Source organism: Pinus tabuliformis, chromosome Q (assembly GCF_031772625.1).
Source record: "Pinus tabuliformis cultivar Carrire ecotype Pingquan chromosome Q, CPIR1, whole genome shotgun sequence".
Classification (NCBI taxonomy): Eukaryota; Viridiplantae; Streptophyta; class Pinopsida; order Pinales; family Pinaceae; genus Pinus; species Pinus tabuliformis.
Genome location: NC_142296.1, coordinates 825972531 through 825993747, shown reverse-complemented (window position 1 = coordinate 825993747; position 21217 = coordinate 825972531).

Here is a 21217-nt window from a genome sequence, read left to right as displayed (position 1 = left end):
GTGCTGATTGAGTCGTATCTTGTAGTGTCGGCAACGTAGAAATATCACTCTTAAATGCTGCGGATGATCAGTCCGCTTTCGTGGATGAGCCAGAAGGTCGTCGAGGTATGGTTGAACGATGTTTTTGATGTCATGGAAGGCATAATTCATTGCCCTCTGAAACGTCGCCCCTGTGTTCTTTAAACCAAAGGGTAATTTTCGATATGCGAATGTGCCCCACGGACAAATAAATACAGTCTTTGACTGGTCCTGTGGGCGGATATTTATTTGATTATACCCGGAGAATCCATCCATGAATGAAAAGATTTCAAATTCGGCGCATTCATCAATTATCTGGTCAATGAAGGGTGTAGGGTAGTTGTCTTTTGGACAAGCTTGATTTACATCCCTATAATCGACGCACACTCTAATTGTTCCCTATTTTTTCATAACAGGGACGATATTCGATACCCAATCGGTTAGAGGAACCGGGTAGATGAAACCAGCATGGAGAAGTTTTTCAACTTCTGCCTTAATGGCAGCGGCTTTCTTGGGGTGCACCTGCCTTAGCCGTTGTCGTACTGGTTTGATATCTGGATACATCTTAATTTCGTGTTCAACGATACTCGATTCAATGCCTGACATTTCACTGTATGACCAAGCAAAGACATCTTTGAATTCGCGAAAAAGAGTGTTATATATTTCCAGTTCTGAAGGAAAACAACATTTGCCAACATAAATATTCTCTACAACATCTGTTTTGGTCGAGATATTTATGGCTATAGTTTCTTCAATGTTGGACAAGTTTCGCTCGTAATCCACCGTGTTTACAGTATTTGATAGGAAATCAAAGACTGAAGGATGATAAAGTTCATCTTGAGTATCTTCTCCACAATCCGGAAGAAGGGAACGATGGTGGGAATCATTCCATGGTGCTCCTTCAATTACCATTGATTGGAGAATTCCTTCATCGGTGGCATGCACTTGCGACCAAGGATCTGAAGGGGTACCATATTCTCTAGACCTATCTATCCAAACGCTTGATGAGCGTTGATTTGGGTTTGCCTCCCATGCTAGGAACATTGATTGCTACAATATTTCCGTTGGGCTTGGGGGCAAAACTATTGCATGATCCATGTCGATATTGTTTTCTGAGATCTTTGTAGAAGATATCATGTTGCAGGTTCCTATCGACGCTACTTCCGCCAAGTTGATTGGAGGTGGAAGGGTGAAAGTTCCCATTAGTATAGGATCTTTTAATAGGCCTACTCCGATATTTTGAAGTGAATGAGGGCTTCCATGGATCATGGGAATACTTCCTGTAACTTGAGAACCATTGGGGAGGAAGTTTTGTTGATCGACGATTGTAATCCCTCCTTGAAAGGGAAATGCAATCTTCCTGAAATAGGTCGACACAACAGTCGCCATAGCATATATCCATGGCCTTCCTAGTAGGATGTTGTAATCAAGATTGCCATCGATTACTTCAACATCTATTTCTACCATTTTCCCTCCTAGTTCAACTTTCAAGTTACTTAGAATACCATATGGGGTCTATGTCCTTTCGTCGAATGCTTTTAATGTTGTCGAAGATTGCGACAAGGTTGGAGATCCTAAAGTTTTCCAGCAACTCATCGACATAATGCATGTAGATGCTCCCTCATCAATAATTGTTCGATGAACAGTTTTGTTGAGGGCTTTCACTTGAACAAGGAAAGCTAGTTGAGCTGGTAATTGAGGATCGTATCCTTTATGATCGAAGGATACAAGATTGGAATCCTTTGGGTCTATCCCACCAATGGCTGATAATAAAGCCTGCCTTTGGGATGGGAAATTCTGTAGTACTTCAAGAGTCGACATAGCAGATGGCGATTGTGCCAAATCTTCCACTATATTATAATGTTGTGCCGCTCTAGCGCGGGGATTAAACGTCGACTTGTGTACTACTCCCTTTGGCGGTTTTATTGTCAATTCAGGAATGATGGGTGGTGCAACTTCCGTCGAAGTTGTTGTCGAACTACTAGGTTGATCTTTATCCTTTTTGTTCGACAGCTGTGGATTCCCATAATCTTTGTTCCTTGTCGATATCAAAGCATCATTTTGCTGTTTTGAAACCGACAACATTAGCACTTGAGACGGGGAAGCATTTTCACTTTCAACTAGATTTGTTCTTGGATTTGGAAACGGATCGGTTAACACTGTGGAGGTTTTCGAACTCTTGAAGAATTTTTTAACCTCAGCTCTGTGTGGACAATTTGTGGTCCAATGATCCTCATCGCATATGAGACATGGATTTTTTGGTTTCCTATCTCCAGGAAGGTTTGAAGAATATTTTTCAGGTGATGATTCCTCCTATTTCTTCTTCTTCCCTTTGCCTTTCTTCTTGCTCCCCGGTTGTTTGGTTTCTTTGACTTTATCTGTTGATACGACATTTACTTCCGAAGCAAGAAGCTCATCCTTTGCATTTTGACTTGAAATCTTACGGGCGTTTTTGGATGTAGCCTTTGTCGATTTCGTGTCTGTTGTGCCAATCACGCCATCGCTGGCATGAGAGTCATTGTTCGATTTAGGAGGAGGAGGAATTGAGAATTCCGGTCTAGGGGTGTCAGGTATTTTATCGTAGAGCGTGCCGGACTGAGTGTAAATCAAATCCAGATATTGCGCATGAGCGATAACTTGCTCTTCTGTTACGACTCCCCCCTTTGCCACATCTTTCGTGATGGAAGGCAGTAATGACTTGATAAACCATTCAGCTAAGAGCTGATCAGGGACGTACGTTTTTACCATCCTACGACGACGTCGCCACTCATGTATATGATCAGATATGTGAGTGGCCGTTGTCTGTTTGAAGTTGGTAAGAAGTTCGGTTCCCGTTTCGTACCTTATTGGTAACTGAAAATGGGTTAAAAAGGTTGTGGCTAAGGTACTGAAGTTGTCGAACGAAGCTCTAGGCAATTCGATGTACCATTTTGCCGCCGGACCCATTAACGTCCTCTGAAAGAGGCGAAGTCTTATCGAATCATCATTTAAGGTGTTTGATGAACACCATAGATGAAAGGTCATCACGTGATTCGATGGATCTTCACTCGGATTTCCATTAAATTTAGGAATATCTGATGGAAGTTTATGCGGAATCGCTGGCCACCAAGGTGCGTAAGCGATTGGATTGTTTTATAACCGATTTAAATCAGGTAACTCTAAAGTCACCACAAAGGATAACTGTTGATTCAGGTTAGGTGAAGCATACCCAGGATAAGATGGGATTGCCTGAGCAGTTGGTCTTTGCATACCGGCATAATGCATCTGATGCTGGTATGTTTGGTAAGGTTGGTGGACATGACCATTATAAAATGGTTGATTTTGACCGTTTTGAATATACGACTGCCCACTATTAGCAAAGATTTGTTGCTCAGAACCTTGGTATACTTGTTGGAATTGCGGTTGTTGGTATTGTACTAGCCATGGTTGTGAAGCCATGTGCTGTTGACCGATACTAACAGTTTGACCAAGATGAGGGGTAATTGAACCCATCTGAACTTGTGTCATTCCACCAGTCGGCGACTGTGGTTGAGTCGCAGGGTCAAGGGACTGTTGCATTACAACCTAAAAAACCTGAGGTTGGCATACAACAGGCAGCGCTTGAACTTGCGACACTGTCACAATAGCCAGCGTAGTCGGTATGTTTGACGTAGGTAAGCATTGTTGCATCGAATATACAACTCTTGGTTGTTGAGGTAGTATTGGTACCCAGCCACTTGAGGTAATTCCAGTATAACCTAAATGTTGTTGTGAACTCACGTATGGATATCCTCCCGGAGGGGATAATGAAAGGGTATACTGCCCCCCATACGGTGGTAATGCAGAACTAAAGGGAATGGTTTGCCCTTGGGGGCTGGACTACCCAAATTGACCTCCAAATGGATCAATTTGTTGAGACTCAACATAAGAGTTTCCGGATATTATTCCGGATGAACAAACAGGAACAGACCACACTGTCGAAGTAGCCCCTGAGTGGGCTCCTTCTAGCGGTTGAGAGTTAGTCGGGACAGATGGTATACCGGTGAACATCGTCGGAGTGATAGCAGGGAGTTCTGCCGTCGCTGTGTCAGACGACACAGTCCTAGATGTTGACGGTTGTTCAGACATTTGAAGTCCATCCAAAAGATTACCTAGCGATTCTACAGGAGCTTCCGCTGGTGGTAGACTAACTTCTGATGAAGAAGGATATAGAGTGATCCCGACTCCAAATTGCATTGGAGTAGTTGTTGGAGGATCTTCTACAATTTCTTCTATGGAAATCATACCAGGTGGAAGGGGAAGACCGTTAGGTCTGTAGAATATTTCTGGTGCCGAAGAAGGTATGGAATCGGCAGCGACAGATGTTTGAAGAGTAAGACTCTCCGAACCGGTTGTAGATGGAACTGGTTCGGTAACACAAGTGTTTACTCTCAGACTGGGATCAGTATCACTGTCCCTCTGTGGCTGTTGAACTTCTTTTGTAGAGGCAGGGATTCCAGAAATGTTTGGAGTAACCGGAGTCTCTGATGTCGTTGGAACACTTTTTCTAATTTTAATAGGAGATTTGGAACCGGTTAAACGAGTTCGCTTTGTCCATACTGGCTTCGATTCCGTAGACAAAGACGGTTGACTCGTAAGCCTCCGCGAACGACGGGGTTTCAATTGACTTTCTTCCACGATTACGGATTACTCGATCAACTAAAATAAAGGGGAAGTATGTTTCTGAATTAAATGAATTTTAGACGCTTTGACACAACTTGTTTTTTCAGTTTTTAAGAGTCGAGAAAAAACAAAAGATGACTCTAGTCTCCTTCGATTTTTAATGAGCCTGAAGTGACAAGTGCTCAGATGGACCTTTTCCGTTAAGGAGTCTAAAAAGGAACGAAAGGGACTGCTCTGGAAGTCTAGGTAGAGGGAGTACCAAACCAATCGCAAAACTGCAAAATACTTTTTATGCTACGGTAGTCAATCTTCCCGAATGCTGTGTTCAGTGCATTGCGATCGATAGGGCGACAGACACGGCTTCCTATGGATAAAGGATTTAAGCCTATAGGGGTCTCCCAAAATATACTCGACGGTACGTGGGAGAACAAGTCCGTACTGGCACTTATCGTCTCAAAGTGGAGGAATCACCCAGCCAACAGTGAGAACAACAGTTAGCAGGCTTTACGACGCCGGAATACGTCTCTAGCCTAGACCTCTAAATGTTGTGTGTTAAGTTATAAGCGTTGTTAGATTCATTGAATTTATTTTAAGTTGATCTTGCTTATGAAGTTTGCCTTTTGGGTTCACCACGAGACGTAGATGTAATTCCTAAAATGCAATCTAAAGATGATAAACAAACTTTTTATCTCTTTTATGCAATGAAAATTCTAGCTACTAGGGAAAAGAAAGACAGAATCTTTTCACAAAGAGCAAAGAGCACACTGTAAATGCACTTTCCTAAATCAAGCCAAACAGACTGTCTATATGCAAATGCACATGCATGTATTTGTTTTCGACTTTCTTAGTATATGGATGCTAAAAAGAAAGTTGATGCACAAATTTGAATTTCTTTTCAAGCGACAAACATAAACAAGCTTCTTTTCAAAATCAAAAATAGAGATGATTACGACACCTAACAATTTTGAAATGAATACTCGTTTTTGACACTAGAAAATCACAAATCTAGACCAAAAGCAGTAGTAACAGGATAATCAACCATCAACATCAATCAAACTCTTTCCAACAATTGAAATCGACACTTACGACAGATTCAAATCAAAGGACGACAGTACGATTACGCTACTTTTGCTAAGGAGAACTGTAAATGACTCAACAAACACAAAAAAACATCTACAGTTCTTTTGTACAAAGGAGGTGGAATAACAGCAAGGAAAAGGGGTTTCAAACAGACATATACTGATCACAGGCAGCAAAATTCAGAGATAGAACTGGAAAGAATGAAACACAAGAACCACAGCTGCACAGGGCTAGTCTGATCAGCGCACCTGTAACACAGAGAATCTGAAATGCAGCGCAGGTTGCCCTTTCGGGAAGTGCACTGAAATTCATGATCTCTTAACAGTACCTGCGCTGGGCCAGAAACGAGAATCTGTCCGGGTTCCGGGTCACAGTTTGCAGTTCAGTCTTTGGTTTTTGGTCGAGTAAAAAGCAATCAGTAATTCAACAATCAGGGGTAGATCTAAGGAGGATCTAAGAGCTATCACAAGGGCAATCAGATAGTTTGTGAATCAGTTGTTTAAATCATAAAAAAATCCAGTGAATGGATTGAAGCAGCAGATGTCTACTTTGCATTTGTTATGGAAAATGCAGTTCGAATGCCACTTATAAGTTTATGAAACAAACAAACAAAGAATGATAAACAAACAAACTAATTAGCTCCCCAGTGGAGTCGCCATTTTGTTACAGGGAAAAGTGTCTATTTAGAACTGCTCTATCCCACTAAGGTGTGACAGCTACCTTAGAAACAAACAGAGAAAAACTACTTTCGTATTTCCTTTATGAACTATAGATAGAGAGGAATAGAAAGAACCAACCTGTGTCTTGCGCTAGTCCTTTGATCCAATCCTTCTCTTCTTTGATAGTCTCCAGCTACCTGCTCCCTTACTTGCCCAGCTTCACAAAGTACCTGTAAGATCACAGAAGAAGAAAACTATACAAAGACATGGATCTATATTCATAAACAACTTAGGATCAGATTTAAGTTAACCATACAAATGTAACAAGCATCAATGATACAAAAGCATGGAGGAAAACTCAAATAAATTTTATTGATAAACAAGAAAAGATCCAGGAGGAGTTACAACCAGTGGATCCTGACCCAGCATCAACCTCCCAGCAAAGAAGCCTCTCTTCACCTCAAACAAAGCATAGATCACCCAACAATCTGATGTTTGTCTCAAAAAACCAACAACAATTCCTTACAATATGAAAAATTCCAGCCTCTGGATCTCTGGGATGAGGGATCCATATATAGATATCTGTAAGGAGGATGAGTCAGCTTGTGATTTGATTAGTGTCTTCTCTCTATCAGTTCTTGCTTCCACTTGGATACTGAAGGCCTCTTACTCATCCTTGGTCGAATTCAGTGAGGCAAGTGTCACTGGAGAAGATTCTGGAAGCTTCCATTGTCTCTCCACCTCGCGGAATGACACTGCCATTTGTCATTTCTCGCCCATCGCACCCCACAGAAGGGACTTTTGAAATGCAACACACCCTCACAGTGTATTTAGGTGCAATGCAACGCACCTAGCCAGTGGAGCAGCTGAAATGATCCTGTTTTGACTTATTCTGAGCAGTTTCTGGTGGAGAACTTCTGGGAGAAGCTGTAATCTGTTGACCTTGTTCCTTTAGGGGTTAGAACAACACTTTTAGGGACTTAGGAGCCCTTGGTTTATGGACATTTCATGCTTGGAGTTGTATGACACAAAAATGTCTATAACAGACATCCACCTATTGGGCACAACTGGAAGCTTCAAGTGTGTGAATATCAATGGTTAAAATAAAATATAAATGTGGCTATGAAATATTGTTTTCATGCAAAATGTCAAGGAATTGATCTTATCATCAATCGAGCGAGATCTAGAATCTAGAATCTTAGTTGATAAAGTGCTAATAAGAGCCTTTCATGATTCACTATTTCAATAGTGAATCATGAGAGTAAATTTCTTTTGTGATTTCAAAACTTAAATGTAGAATTTAGAACTTATCTCTTGGCATTAATTTATTAACTTGTTAATCAAAGAAGACTTTATAAAATGCTTCGATATTGAAGCAAAAGATAGTCAATGTTAAGTTTGAATTATTGTTATTATTCTTTGGAGAAGAAGACTCTATTTTTACAATAATGAAAATACTCTGTTCCATGGCGTAATTATATTTGTGTGATAATTCTAAGTCTTGTGATCTAAGTTCGTAGCTTCTCGTGCTCATCAAGAGGGTCCCTTGTGGAGTTGTGAGGAATATTATAGTTGTTCTTTTCATAATCTTGAACCCATTTCTTATGCTTTACAAACATATTACCATTTACTTTCGATATAAAATTCATAAAAATGTCATAAAATTTGCTATTTATCCAACTTTCTTTTATTCAAAATTTTCGTAATTGTTTTTTATTTAACATGTCATTTTTAGCAAAAAGGTCATGAAATGGGTTTTTTTTAATTATATCCATACACAAAATGTATTTTTTTTCTAGTGTTGAAAATTGTTATTTTTTTACTGACAATTATTTTCTGTGTATTGATGTATTAATTAATGATATATAAATATATAAAAAATCTTAACTCAAAATATTAATGTTATTATTATTTTTTAATTTTTGCAAAAAAAATTAAAAATTTCATTATAAAAAAACATTGCAAAGAAAAACAAAAAACACATGTTTGGAAAACCCTTAAAAAATAAACATCTTAATACGAAAAACAAGAAGAGGAATAAGTCAACTTAAAAAATGGTTAAATAAACAACATTTAAAAAAAATTGTGCATACTTAAGATATAAGGAAATTTAAAATATCAAAAGTATGCCTTAAAAAAAATGGTTGATGCTTTTCAAAACCGCATGAAAATCACCAACATTAAAAAAAATATATCCACACTAAATACATTAGAAAATTTAAGGTGTAAAAAATAAACCCTCTAAAAAGAGGGGTTGATGTTGCATAAATTCTTTTCAAAATCAACAAGAAAATCACTAACATTTAAAAAAAATGTTCATACTTGATACATAAGAAAATTTAAAGTGTCAAAAATACGGTCCAAAAAATTGTGTATTATGAATCAACACTTTTCAAAATCGGATGATTTTTTTAATACCTCAAAAAACGGGTACTCGGTACAGTTCCCATTTGATAGTTTACATTGTTTCATTAGTTAGATGTTTTAAATGCCCTGTTTTTTATTCCAGATTTGATTATTTGTCTTTGGTTCATGACAGGTTGAGCGCTCAACAATAAAACAAAAACTCCAAAAATATCTGTTTTATGCTTAGTCTCAAATTTATACATTAGATGCTACGATTAGTTCTGGTTATGAATGCACACACTAGTAATCTTTGAAGGCTTTTGCTCAATTAATTGCTTTACAATCATTGCTTTCTAGAATAAGTTTCATTTTCAAATTTTGTAGAATAACTCCACTTTCAAGTTGATAAGACAGAGTTTCCTTTCCAGTCCTTTAGAATAGACTTATTTCAAGTTTCATATATCAAAATTAGAATATAATGTTTTCGAAAGCTCACTAGAATAAATTTCCCTTTCAAGTCATTTAGATTAAATTTCCTTTCATTGTTCAATAGATATATTTCATTCCTTGTTCAGATAGAATAATTTTCATTTTCTATTCAATAGAGTAGATTTCAATTCCTTGAGCAACAACATAGTTTGATTTGAATTTTATTTACATTGGAGTTTGAAATGACCTTTTTAGAAAGAACATGTGTGTATGCTTAATGAGATATAGTCTAGATTTTATTTCCAGTTGTAATTAGTTTAATATTCTTTAAATGAAAATAAATGTCCTAACATATATGTTACATGTACACTTCACAAGTTCACAAACCCTGGTCGATAATTTAATGAAGTAATTTAATAGAAAATTAAATTAGCCAACATTTTTGGCACCATTACCGGGGAGGTGTACATAGGTGTCTACTTTTCTTTCAAAATATATTTTCATTTAAACAAATCAAATTAGAGAGAGTGGTAAGACAAGAGGTGAGAAACTACACATCACAATTGTGGGGTTCTCTCTAAACTAGAGTTATCACAATTGCATTTCATCGTAGTTGCATTCATTCTTAAGATGCATAATTAATTGATATCAAAATCGTTTAGGATGCATGTATAGAGAACAATATTCTAGGGGTAGATTTGTAAGTAGAGGATGTAGCTCAATATCAACATCATCAACCACCCTCGCTAGACCATGTAGTACCCACATCAAATTTAATTACATGCATTCCAACATTTGCAGGTAAAACAAGACTACCTGATGTGCATAAATTAGAAATTCAATCTAGGGATTCACCAAACTCATCTAAAAAAACTATAGTTGAAGAAAATACATCCCTAACTGAAGGAATCATATTTCTGTCCTCAACAAGTGAACAACTCAGAGGACAAAAGTTAGAAGTACCTAGTGAAGAGGAAAATATTTATGTACTACCATTGGTAGAGGAACCAAAGGAAGAAGAGGTAGACAACCCTATCATTGAACCTCATATTAGCTCTGAATAATCTACAATGGAAGGAGAAGGAGAAAGGGAAGTACATGTTATACAATATTTTGTCACACTCCCAGTCTCATATCCTAAGTGTTGCACTTTGTGTCGTTAATGTCACAAATGTCGCAAAGTGACGAAAGCTGTAAAAAATAATGTATTCACCATGAAACATGTTCAAAAGCATCCCTGAAGGAAGAAGAAAACTTTCCTTGAATAAATTTTGAAGAGCTTGTCCAAAACCTTGTTTTGCAAGCCTAACACTACTTTTAGTAGACAAACCCATGCTCGTAACATTTTTTCTAACTAGTGACTGGCACTGGAAGCACGCCTTTTGATAGGAAAATCCCCACTGGCCCTCTTCAAGCAGTTTTTCCTCAAATGGAGGAGAAGCTTCTCCTACTAGAATTCTCAAGAATGACGAGTTGGTTGCAGTTGAACAAGGATTAGAGCGAGACCTCCCATTCCTGGTTCTTGATCCTATTTTCATGGATCTTCATCTTGAAATGTGGAACCTCTCCCTCCTTTAATGGATCCTCAACTCCCTCTCCTTACCTATAAATCAAACCCCTACCATCTACTTTTGGTTAGTTGCTGGTTGGCTATTGCTTGGTTGCCTTCCTATGATGGAACTATGCCCAAATGTTGCCCATTTTTCTAAGGAGAAAGGAGTGCTTGAAGGATAAGGCTAGGATTTGGAAAATTACCTAAAGGAGGCTTCCAACATAAAGGATTAAGTGGTTGTAATGCTTCCCTTTACCAGCTATTAATAATACATTATGTGTTTTCTTTCCATAAATGTGTTGATCATTACTCATTTAGTATAATACTCCTTGATCTGTTATATGGTTTATATTGGAATGGTTTTTTGATATGTATGTGTTTTCTATCTCCACATGATTTTCCTTGCAAGTATTCATTCCTAACGATGAAGAGGAGACTGAGCTTGGAAGCGAAAGAATCAAGGACAACACCAATGGATTTTAGCATTAGAGTGAGGTAGGTCATATATCCTCTGTGTTTTCTGGTATAAGATAGGAAAGTTTGCACATATTTGTTTAGTTTGTCGCTAGATCCTCCCATAGGAATAGAGGGATCATTTCTGTCTGCAGAAATGATTGCCTGAACAAAAAAATGGTGACTCCATTGGGGACCTTATTGTTGGAAATAATACTGAGAGGGGGGGGGGTGAATCAGTATTATCACATTTATAAAACTTTTCATTTCCAAACTCTGATTCATATATGCTACTTCCACAACTTCTTATGATTATGTTAATTGATCTTCAATGAGTGCATTAGAACATTATCAACCATATTATCAGTTAAAAAATGCAGTAACAAAGAATAGATCATCACACATAAGGCACACACATGAACACCATGATATAAGGTGGAAATTCAATGCGGGAGAAAACCACCTGTTGCAAGTCATCTCAATCTTCTTTAATAAGAAAATCCTTTTACAATATTTTGTACTGGTGCAGTCTTATACCAGCACGGGAGCTACAACCCCCTTTGCTCTTGTACTAGCCGATCCATTTACTAGTATGCAGGCTGCTACCTGCTACAATGCTCCAAAGATTTCCTTTAGCTCTTGTACTAGCTTAGATACTAGTACGTAGGTGCTGACCTACAATCTTCTCTCCTCCAGGTACCACGTTTCATCAATTTTCAGACTGGATACACTGAAGCACAACACATAATCTGAAAGGCCACATTTCATCCAATTTTCATACTGGACCCAACAACAACATAAACAAGCTTCTGAATCACCCAAGCACTAGATCCATACATATACAAGTGAGTCATCAACCAGATCTAGTCCATCAGATCACATGAAGATAAGTCATTATGAACCCAATCCATTCATCTATCAAAAACTGAAACAAACTCTATCACTTCTCAGAATACTGTCATAATATCAGAAACCAGACATCACTTCAAAACCTAAAACACAGCAATGATAAACATGGACAGCTAAATATATTTCAAGAGAAGTACGCAGCTTCACCCATGTAATGCCTGCGTACAGTACGCATGTTCCCAACTGAGCACCTGCGTACCCACGCACTGTGCCTCAAAGACTTCCTGCATACCTGCGCTCTGTGTCCAATGAACTGCCTGCGCACCTTCGCAGCTGCAGCGCTTCTGGTCCTGCGTATCTGCGCACCTGCGATGCTTCTGTGCCTGCGTATCTCCGCTCTTTTCTTTCACTGTACCTGCGTACCTTTGGGTATAGATAATTTCAAGACTTCAAGAATAACCCAGATAGTCAGATCTACAGATCTAATCATGCGCCCAAGGGATCTCAATCCATCAGTAGAATCGCCTTATTTAGATCTAGACATTACTCGCAAGAGATCATAATATTTCAGATCTAGCTCTCATAATATGTTCAACCCAAAAACATATACAAGCCAAATGATCTCCTTTGCTTTATATAGGCAAGCTCTTCCTCAAATCATGGATCAATACCACAGGCCAAAACCATAATAACACAATATCGTCGGCTAAATACCAAGGGTTAAACATAAGAAACCCCACGTGTGCTTTTCTCTGCCTTGAAGTAAGTGAACTGCGGGTACGCACCTCCTGAACGGGATAACTGCGGGTATGCATGCACTTTATGTAACACCGGCCTGCGTGTACGCACCTTCTGTAAGGTGTACCTTCGTACCCATTATTTTCTTCAATATTTGATAACTGATCATCAATCTCTGCTGCTGACTTGAAGTACTGTGATCTATCACCTGAATGGGTTGCCATCAAGGACAACACTTTAGCCATAATGCCAACAATCTCCCCCTTTGGACTTGATGGCAAAGCTTACTTGTGAACTGTCATCTGATCCCTTTGTGCTGTCTGGTAACCCATGCACCCTGTCACATCTGATATTTCTTCTGTAGATTCATCTGAATGTATACAAGTGAGATGATATTCTATGAGAGGGTTGCCATCAAGTACAACACATGCATCATAATGCCAACAATCTCTTCCTTTGGACTTGATGGCAACAACACCAAATCACTCTCCCCCTTTGACATCAAGGGCAAAGGGTTATGCTCCCCCTAAGAACATGCTCTCCTTGACTAAAAACCAGATCTGTTGAGGTCTCTGAATGAACTTCCCTTTTGTATATGCCATGGTGCTCCAATCTGATAATGCTCTTTCTGAGAACAAACTGAGATGTCTGCTCTACTATATAGTGTTGTTCATGCTCAAGCTCCCCCTGACTGCAAAAATATGTTCTACAAGAAGAACATGACTCTATATATCATAAATGACCTTCCTATCACCAAAAGACTCAATACATACATTCATCACAATGGTGATACATCAAAAGTTTACATATGATAACATCATTCATCCCAGGCATAGTGGGGAAACATAGGCCTTTACATGACCTGAAGAGATAACTACAAAAGAGACACACTATTACATAAAGACCAATCACCTAAGATAAATATCAGCAACAACACTGTATGATCTGCTTCATAGTATCTGTCAACAGCAAGGTACGTCTGGATCAACTCATTCATAACCATCCAGATCTACATGAACCAAGAATCATCAAATGGAAGCATTTGTTCGAAACAACCTATCATCATATAGGTAAGATCTCATCATCATCATGTCTCCAACAATGCAACTTTGAATAATCATCCATGTATCCAACCAACAATCCTCATCCATATATGTGCCAAGAACAATAAAGACTCCATGCAAGCATCATTAGAGAATCAACCACAAATTTGATCCAAGAACCATGTGAACAACTCATAACCATAGCAAGATGAAACATAAGCATTGTCACCAGGGACCATAATGCCAACAATGCATTAAGAACATATGCTCCCCCTAAACTGGTGCCATCTGTCAGATCTGATCATGCATATCAATAAGAAGAGTCAGTCAATAAATGCCTTAAGACAGGTACACAGTTTTTCTTTATCTGCCCTGCGTAGCCACGCACTTCACCTTCTGCTCCCCTGCGTACACCCGCAGAGATCCTTCTGCTATACTGCGTAGATACGCAGACAGTCTTCAACAACACCATGTACCCACGCATCTGTTCCATCAGTTGCGCCGCGTGCTCCATGCACCTTTTCTTCTATCGCGCCACGTACTTCTATGAACCTACGCAGGTTATCCTTCTATCGCGCCGCGTACCTCCGATCTTACTACGCACCTCTTCTTCTGTCTCGCCGCGTCCTTTGGCATGTGCTCTTCTGATAAGCCGCGTACCTCTGCACAGGGACTGTGCCTTAACTTGCGTACATCTACACCCGGTCTTATGCTCTGCTGCATACGCCCGCACTTTCACAGTGAATGATCTGCGTACCTTAGATTAGGACCCAATTCAGATTTCCAGATCTGATCTTGTGCTCGAGAGATCATACTTCATAGATCAATTTCACTTTTCTTACTGCCTTTCTTCAATCATATACGCGATTGTGCAGTATCCAACTCGCGTATATATGCGATTTCCCTTTATGGAGTTTTCATATGAGATTCAGGACATTGAAGTTTTGTACTTTCAGCTCCTTCTGATTCTGGTATGTCTGTACATTGTGCTGTACCACCTTTTTCTGACTGTACTTCCTTTTTCCTCCATATCTTCAAGCGTGATGATGACATTTTCTCCTTTTGATATGGTGCCCACACTTTGTTCCTGCATTCCTTAGCTATATTTCCAAGCTTGTTACATGCATAACATCTTACATGTTTCATATTCCCCCTGTAACAATCAGCAGCTTTGTGACCAAACATATTGCAAGCAAAGAAATATCCATAAAAGTACCTTGATTGAGATGACCTTTCTGCATAATGGTCTTGAACTCTTCTTCTTCTACATCTAGCTACAACATGTCCAAGATTATGACATACATAACATTCAACATTATTCATAGGAGGAGTAAAGGATTTTCTCTGAGGAATCTCTTTCCTTGGTTGATGATGAGATGGATCTTTCATTTCTTTGTTGATCACTTTAGATTTCTCTTTAGAGTTCCTTGCCTCACCTTGTGAACTAGATTCACCTTCAACATATTCATGAAAACCAAGACCAGTCTTTATAGCAGGAGACCTTTGACTACTAAGAATATCATCCAAGACTTTAGAGCTATCTTGAAATCGTAAAAGCTTATCCTTTTCTTCTATTTTACCTTTCAAGATGTTTACCTCAACCTGAAGCTGTTTTTCCTTTTCAAGAGATTGCTTTTTCAAATCTTCTTCAACTTTTCTTCCTTCTTCCATTTGTTCCCTTAGTTTGAGAATCTCCTTTTCTTGTTTTTTATTCAGATCCTGCTGCATTTGACACACTCGGAAGGCACATTCCAGCTGGGATTTTAAGCTGATGACTTCATTGTCTTGTTTTTCAATTGCTTGATGTAGATCTTCATTCTGCTTCCTTGATTCTTCAAGATCTCCCTTTAGTGAGAGGATTGTAGCTTCAAGATTTTCATAGTAGCTGGATCTATCTTTGAGTTTCTTGATGGTTGTGCTTCTTTCGTTCACTTCTTTTCTTAATGATGTCACTTCATGCTGCAATTTTTGACATTGGTCTTCCTTGTCCTTGAGTAGTTTTCTTACTTTGCTTCCTTCTTCTAGTTGGGCCTTCAGTTTGGTAGCTTCTTCTTTGAAGTCACATTCCCTTTTGTTCAATAGATCTTGTTGATCTCTAATTTTGTCTGTTAGCCTTTTAAATTCTGCCTCTATTTGATATCTTTCTTGTTCACCCATACGAGCAAGTTCAGTAGTTTCACTATCACTTCCATCTCTTTCACAAGGAAATATAGCTGGAACATCAGAGGATAACACATTCATACCTGATAGTGATTCTGAATCTGAATCTGAAGAGCTTCTTATGCCTAATCCCCAATCGATTCTCCCACTGTCATAGTTCTTATGAGATGACTTATTTTTCTTATATGCTTTCTTCTTAAGCTTCTTTCCCATTGTTCCACGGATCTCCTTCAAGGGATCAAGCCTCTATCGAAGGACCTGCTCTGATACCAATTGTTGGAAATAATACTGAGAGGGGGAGGGGTGAATCAGTATTATCACATTTATAAAACTTTTCATTTCCAAACTCTGATTCATATATGCTACTTCCACAACTTCTTATGATTATGTTAATTGATCTTCAATGAGTGCATTAGAACATTATCAACCATATTATCAGTTAACAATTTCAGTAACATAGAATAGATCATCACACATAAGGCACACACATGAACACCATGATATAAGGTGGAAACCCAATGCGGGAGAAAACCACCTGCTGCAAGTCATCTCAATCTTCTTTAATAAGAAAATCCTTTTACAATATTTTGTACTGGTGCAGTCTTATACCAGCACGGGAGCTACAACCCCCTTTGCTCTTGTACTAGCCGATCCATTTACTAGTACACAGGCTGCTACCTGCTACAATGCTCCAAAGATTTCCTTTAGCTCTTGTACTAGCTTAGATACTAGTACGTAGGTGCTGACCTACAATCTTCTCTCCTCCAGGTACCACGTTTCATCAATTTTCAGACTGGATACACTGAAGCACAACACATAATCTGAAAGGCCACATTTCATCCAATTTTCATACTGGACCCAACAACAACATAAACAACCTTCTGAATCACGCAAGCACTAGATCCATACATATACAAGTGAGTCATCAACCAGATCTAGTCCATCAGATCACATGAAGATAAGTCATTATGAACCCGATCCATTCATCTATCAAAAAATGAAACAAATTCTATCACTTCTCAGAATACTGTCATAATATCAGAAACCAGACATCACTTCAAAACCCAGAACACAACAATGATAAACATGGACAGCTAAATATATTTCAAGAGAAGTATGCAGCTTCACCCATGTAATGCATGCGTACAGTACGCATGTTCCCAACTGAGCACCTTCGTACCCACGCACTGTGCCTCAAAGACTTCCTACATACCTACGCTCTGTGTCCAATGAACTGCATGCGCACCTCCACAGCTGCATCGCTTCTGGTCCTGCGTATCTGTGCACCTGCGATGCTTCTGTGCCTGCGTATCTCCGCTCTTTTCTTTCACTGTACCTGCGTACCTTCGGGTATAGATAATTTCAAGACTTCAAGAATAACCCAGACAGTCAGATCTACAGATCTGATCATGCGCCGAAGGGATCTCAATCCATCAGTAGATTCGCCTTATTTAGATCTAGACATTACTCCCAAGAGATCATAATATTTCAGATCTAGCTCTCATAAGATGTTCAACCCAAAAGCATATACAAGCCAAATGATCTCCTTTGCTTTATATAGGCAAGCTCTTCCTCAAATCATGGATCAATACCACGGGCCAAAACCATAATAACACAATACCGTCAGCTAAATACCAAGGGTTAAACATAAGAAACCCCACATGTGCTTTTCTCTGCCTTGAAGTAAGTGAACTGGGGGTACGCACCTCCTGAACGGGATAACTGCGGGTATGTACGCACTTTATGTAACACCAGCCTGCGTGTACGTACCTTCTGTAAGGTGTACCTGCGTACCCATTATTTTCTTCAATATTTGATAGCTGATCATCAATCTCTGCTGCTGACTTGAAGTACTGTGATCTATCACCTGAATGGGTTGCCATCAAGGACAACACTTTAGCCATAATGCCAACAATCTCCCCCTTTGGACTTGATGGCAAAGCTTACTTGTGAACTGTCATCTGATCCCTTTGTGCTATCCGGTAACCCATGCACTCTGTCACATCTGATATTTCTTCTGTAGATTCATCTGAATGTATACAAGTGAGATGATCTTCTATGAGAGGGTTGCCATCAAGTAAAACACATGCATCATAATGCCAACAATCTCCCCCTTTGGACTTGATGGCAACAACACCAAATCACTCTGCCCCTTTGACATCAAGGGCAAAGGGTTATGCTCCCCCTAAGAACATGCTCTCCTTGACTAAAAACCAGATCTGCTGAAGTCTCTGAATCAACTTCCCTTTTGTATATGCCATGGTGCTCCAATTTGATAATGCTCTTTCTGAGAACAAGCTGAGATGTCTTCTCTGCTATATAGTGTTGTTCATGCTCAAGCTCCCCCTAACTCCAAAAATATGTTCTACAAGAAGAACATGACTCTATATATCATAAATGACCTTCCTATCACCAAAAGACTCAATACATACATTCATCACAATGGTGATACATCAAAAGTTTACATATGATAACATCATTCATCCCAGGCATAGTGGGGAAACATAGGCCTTTACATGACCTGAAGAGATAACTACAAAAGAGACACACTATTACATAAAGACCAATCACCTAAGATAAATATCAGCAACAACACTGTATGATCTGCTTCATAGTATCTATCAACAACAAGGTACGTCTGCATCAACTCATTCATAACCATCCAGATCTACATGAACCAAGAATCATCAAATGGAAGCATTTGTTCGAAACAACCTATCATCATATAGGTAAGATCTCATCATCATCATGTCTCCAACAATGCAACTTTGAATAATCATCCATGTATCCAGCCAACAATCCTCATCCATATATGTGCCAAGAACAATAAAGACTCCATGCAAGCATCATTAGAGAATCAACCACAAATCTGATCCAAGAACCATGTGAACAACTCATAACCATAGAAAGATGAAACATAAGCATTGTCACCAGGGACCATAATGCCAACAATGCATTAAGAACATATGCTCCCCCTAAACTGGTGCCATCTGTCAGATCTGATCATGCATATCAATAAGAAGAGTGAGTCAATAAATTCCTTAAGACAGGTACGCAGTTTTTCTTTATCTGCCCTGCGTAGCCACACACTTCACCTTCTGCTCCCCTGCGTACAGCCGCAGAGATCCTTCTGCTGTACTGCGTACATACGCAGACAGTCTTCAACTACACCGTGTACCCACGCATCTGTTCCATCAGTTGCACCGCGTGCTCCACGCACCTTTTCTTCTATCACACCGCGTACTTCTATGAACCTACGCAGATTATCCTTCTATCGCGCCGCGTGCCTCCGATCTTACTACGCACCTCTTCTTCTGTCTCGCCATGTCCTTCCGCATGTGCTCTTCTGATAAGCCGCGTACCTCCACACAGGGACTGTGCCTTAACTTGCGTACATCCGCACCCGGTCTTATACTCTGCTGCGTACGCCCGCACTTTCATAGTGAATGATCTGCGTACCTTAGATTAGGACCCAATTCAGATTTCCAGATCTAATCTTGTGCTCGAGAGATCATACTTCATAGATCAATTTCACTTTTCTTACTGCCTTTCTTCAATCATATACGTGATTGTGCAGTATCCAACTCGTGTATATATGCGACTTCCCTTTATGGAGTTTGCATATGAGATTCAAGACACTGAAGTTTTGTACTTTTAGCTCCCTCTAATTCTGGTATGTCTGTACATCGTGCTGTACCACCTTTTTCTGACTGTACTTCCTTTTTCCTCCATATCTTCAAGCGTGACGATGACATTTTCTCCTTTTGATATGGTTCCCACACTTTGTTCCTGCATTCCTTAGCTATATGTCCAAGCTTGTTACATGCATAACATCTTACATGTTTCATATTCCTCCTGTAACAATCAGCAGCTTTGTGACCAAACATATTGCAAGCAAAGCAATATCCATAAAAGTACCTTGATTGAGATGACCTTTCTGCATAATGGTCTTGAACTCTTCTTCTTCTACATCTAGCTGCAACATGTCCAAGATTATGACATACATAACATTCAACATTATTCATAGGAGGAGTAAAGGATTTTCTTTGAGGAATCTCTTTCCTTGGTTGATGATGAGATGGATCTTTCGTTTCTTCGTTGATCACTTTAGATTTCTCTTTAGAGTTCCTTGCCTCACCTTGTGAACTAGATTCACCTTCAACAGATTCATGAAAACCAAGACCAGTTGTTGTGCGTTAAGTTCCAACGCGTTGTTAAGTTCATTCAATTTATTTTAGGTTGATCTTTCTTAGAAGTTTGCCTTTTTGGATCACCACGAGATGTATATACAATTCCTAAATGCAGTCTAAAGATGATAAGCAAGCATTTATCTCTTTTCAACAATGAAAATCTTAGCTACAAGGGGAAAAGAAAGACACAAACTTTTCTCAAAGAGCATAGAGCACACTGTAAATGTACTTTTTCCTAAATCAAACCATACAAACGATCAATATGCAAATGCACAAATGCATGTATTTGTTTTTGCTTTCTTAATATTGATGCCTAAAAAGAAAGCTGTTGTACAAAATTTGAATTCGATTTCAAGTGAAAACACAAACAAGTTTCTTTTTGAAATCCAAAAAGACGATTACGACACTTATGATTTTGAAGTAAACACTTGTTTCGACACTAGAAATTCATAAATTCAAACCAAAAGACAAAAGTAAAAGAGCAATCAACTGTCAACAGCAAACAAACTTACTCCTAAGATCAAAACGACACTTACGACAGGTCTAGATCTAAAGGCGACAGTATGACTAGTTTACTTTTGTAATGGGAAACTGCAAATGAAGTAACAAATACACAAAAACAAATACAGTTTCTTTTATACAACTGAGGCAGAATTAAGGCAGAGAAAAGGGGTTTTCAGATAGGTACACACACTGATAACAGGCTGCAAAAAACAGAGATAAAACTGAACACAAGGATGCAAAGAACCACAGCTGCACAGGGAAAAGGCTGATCAGCGAACCTGCAGAACAGAGAAACTGAATTGCAGCGCAGGTAGCCTTCTCGGGAGCTACGTTGAAATGCAGAGTCTCTTCACAGAGCCTGCGCTGAAGCAGAAACGAGAATTGTCTCTGGGTTCTGGGTCACGGTTTGCAGTCTGATCTATGGTTTTTGGCCGGATAAAGCTATCAATAAGGTACAATTAGGAGGATGATTTAAAGGAGGACTAAGAGCTATCACAAAGGGCAGTTAGAGCATTTGTGGATCAGCTTGTTCAGATCATAAACATGCCCAGTGAA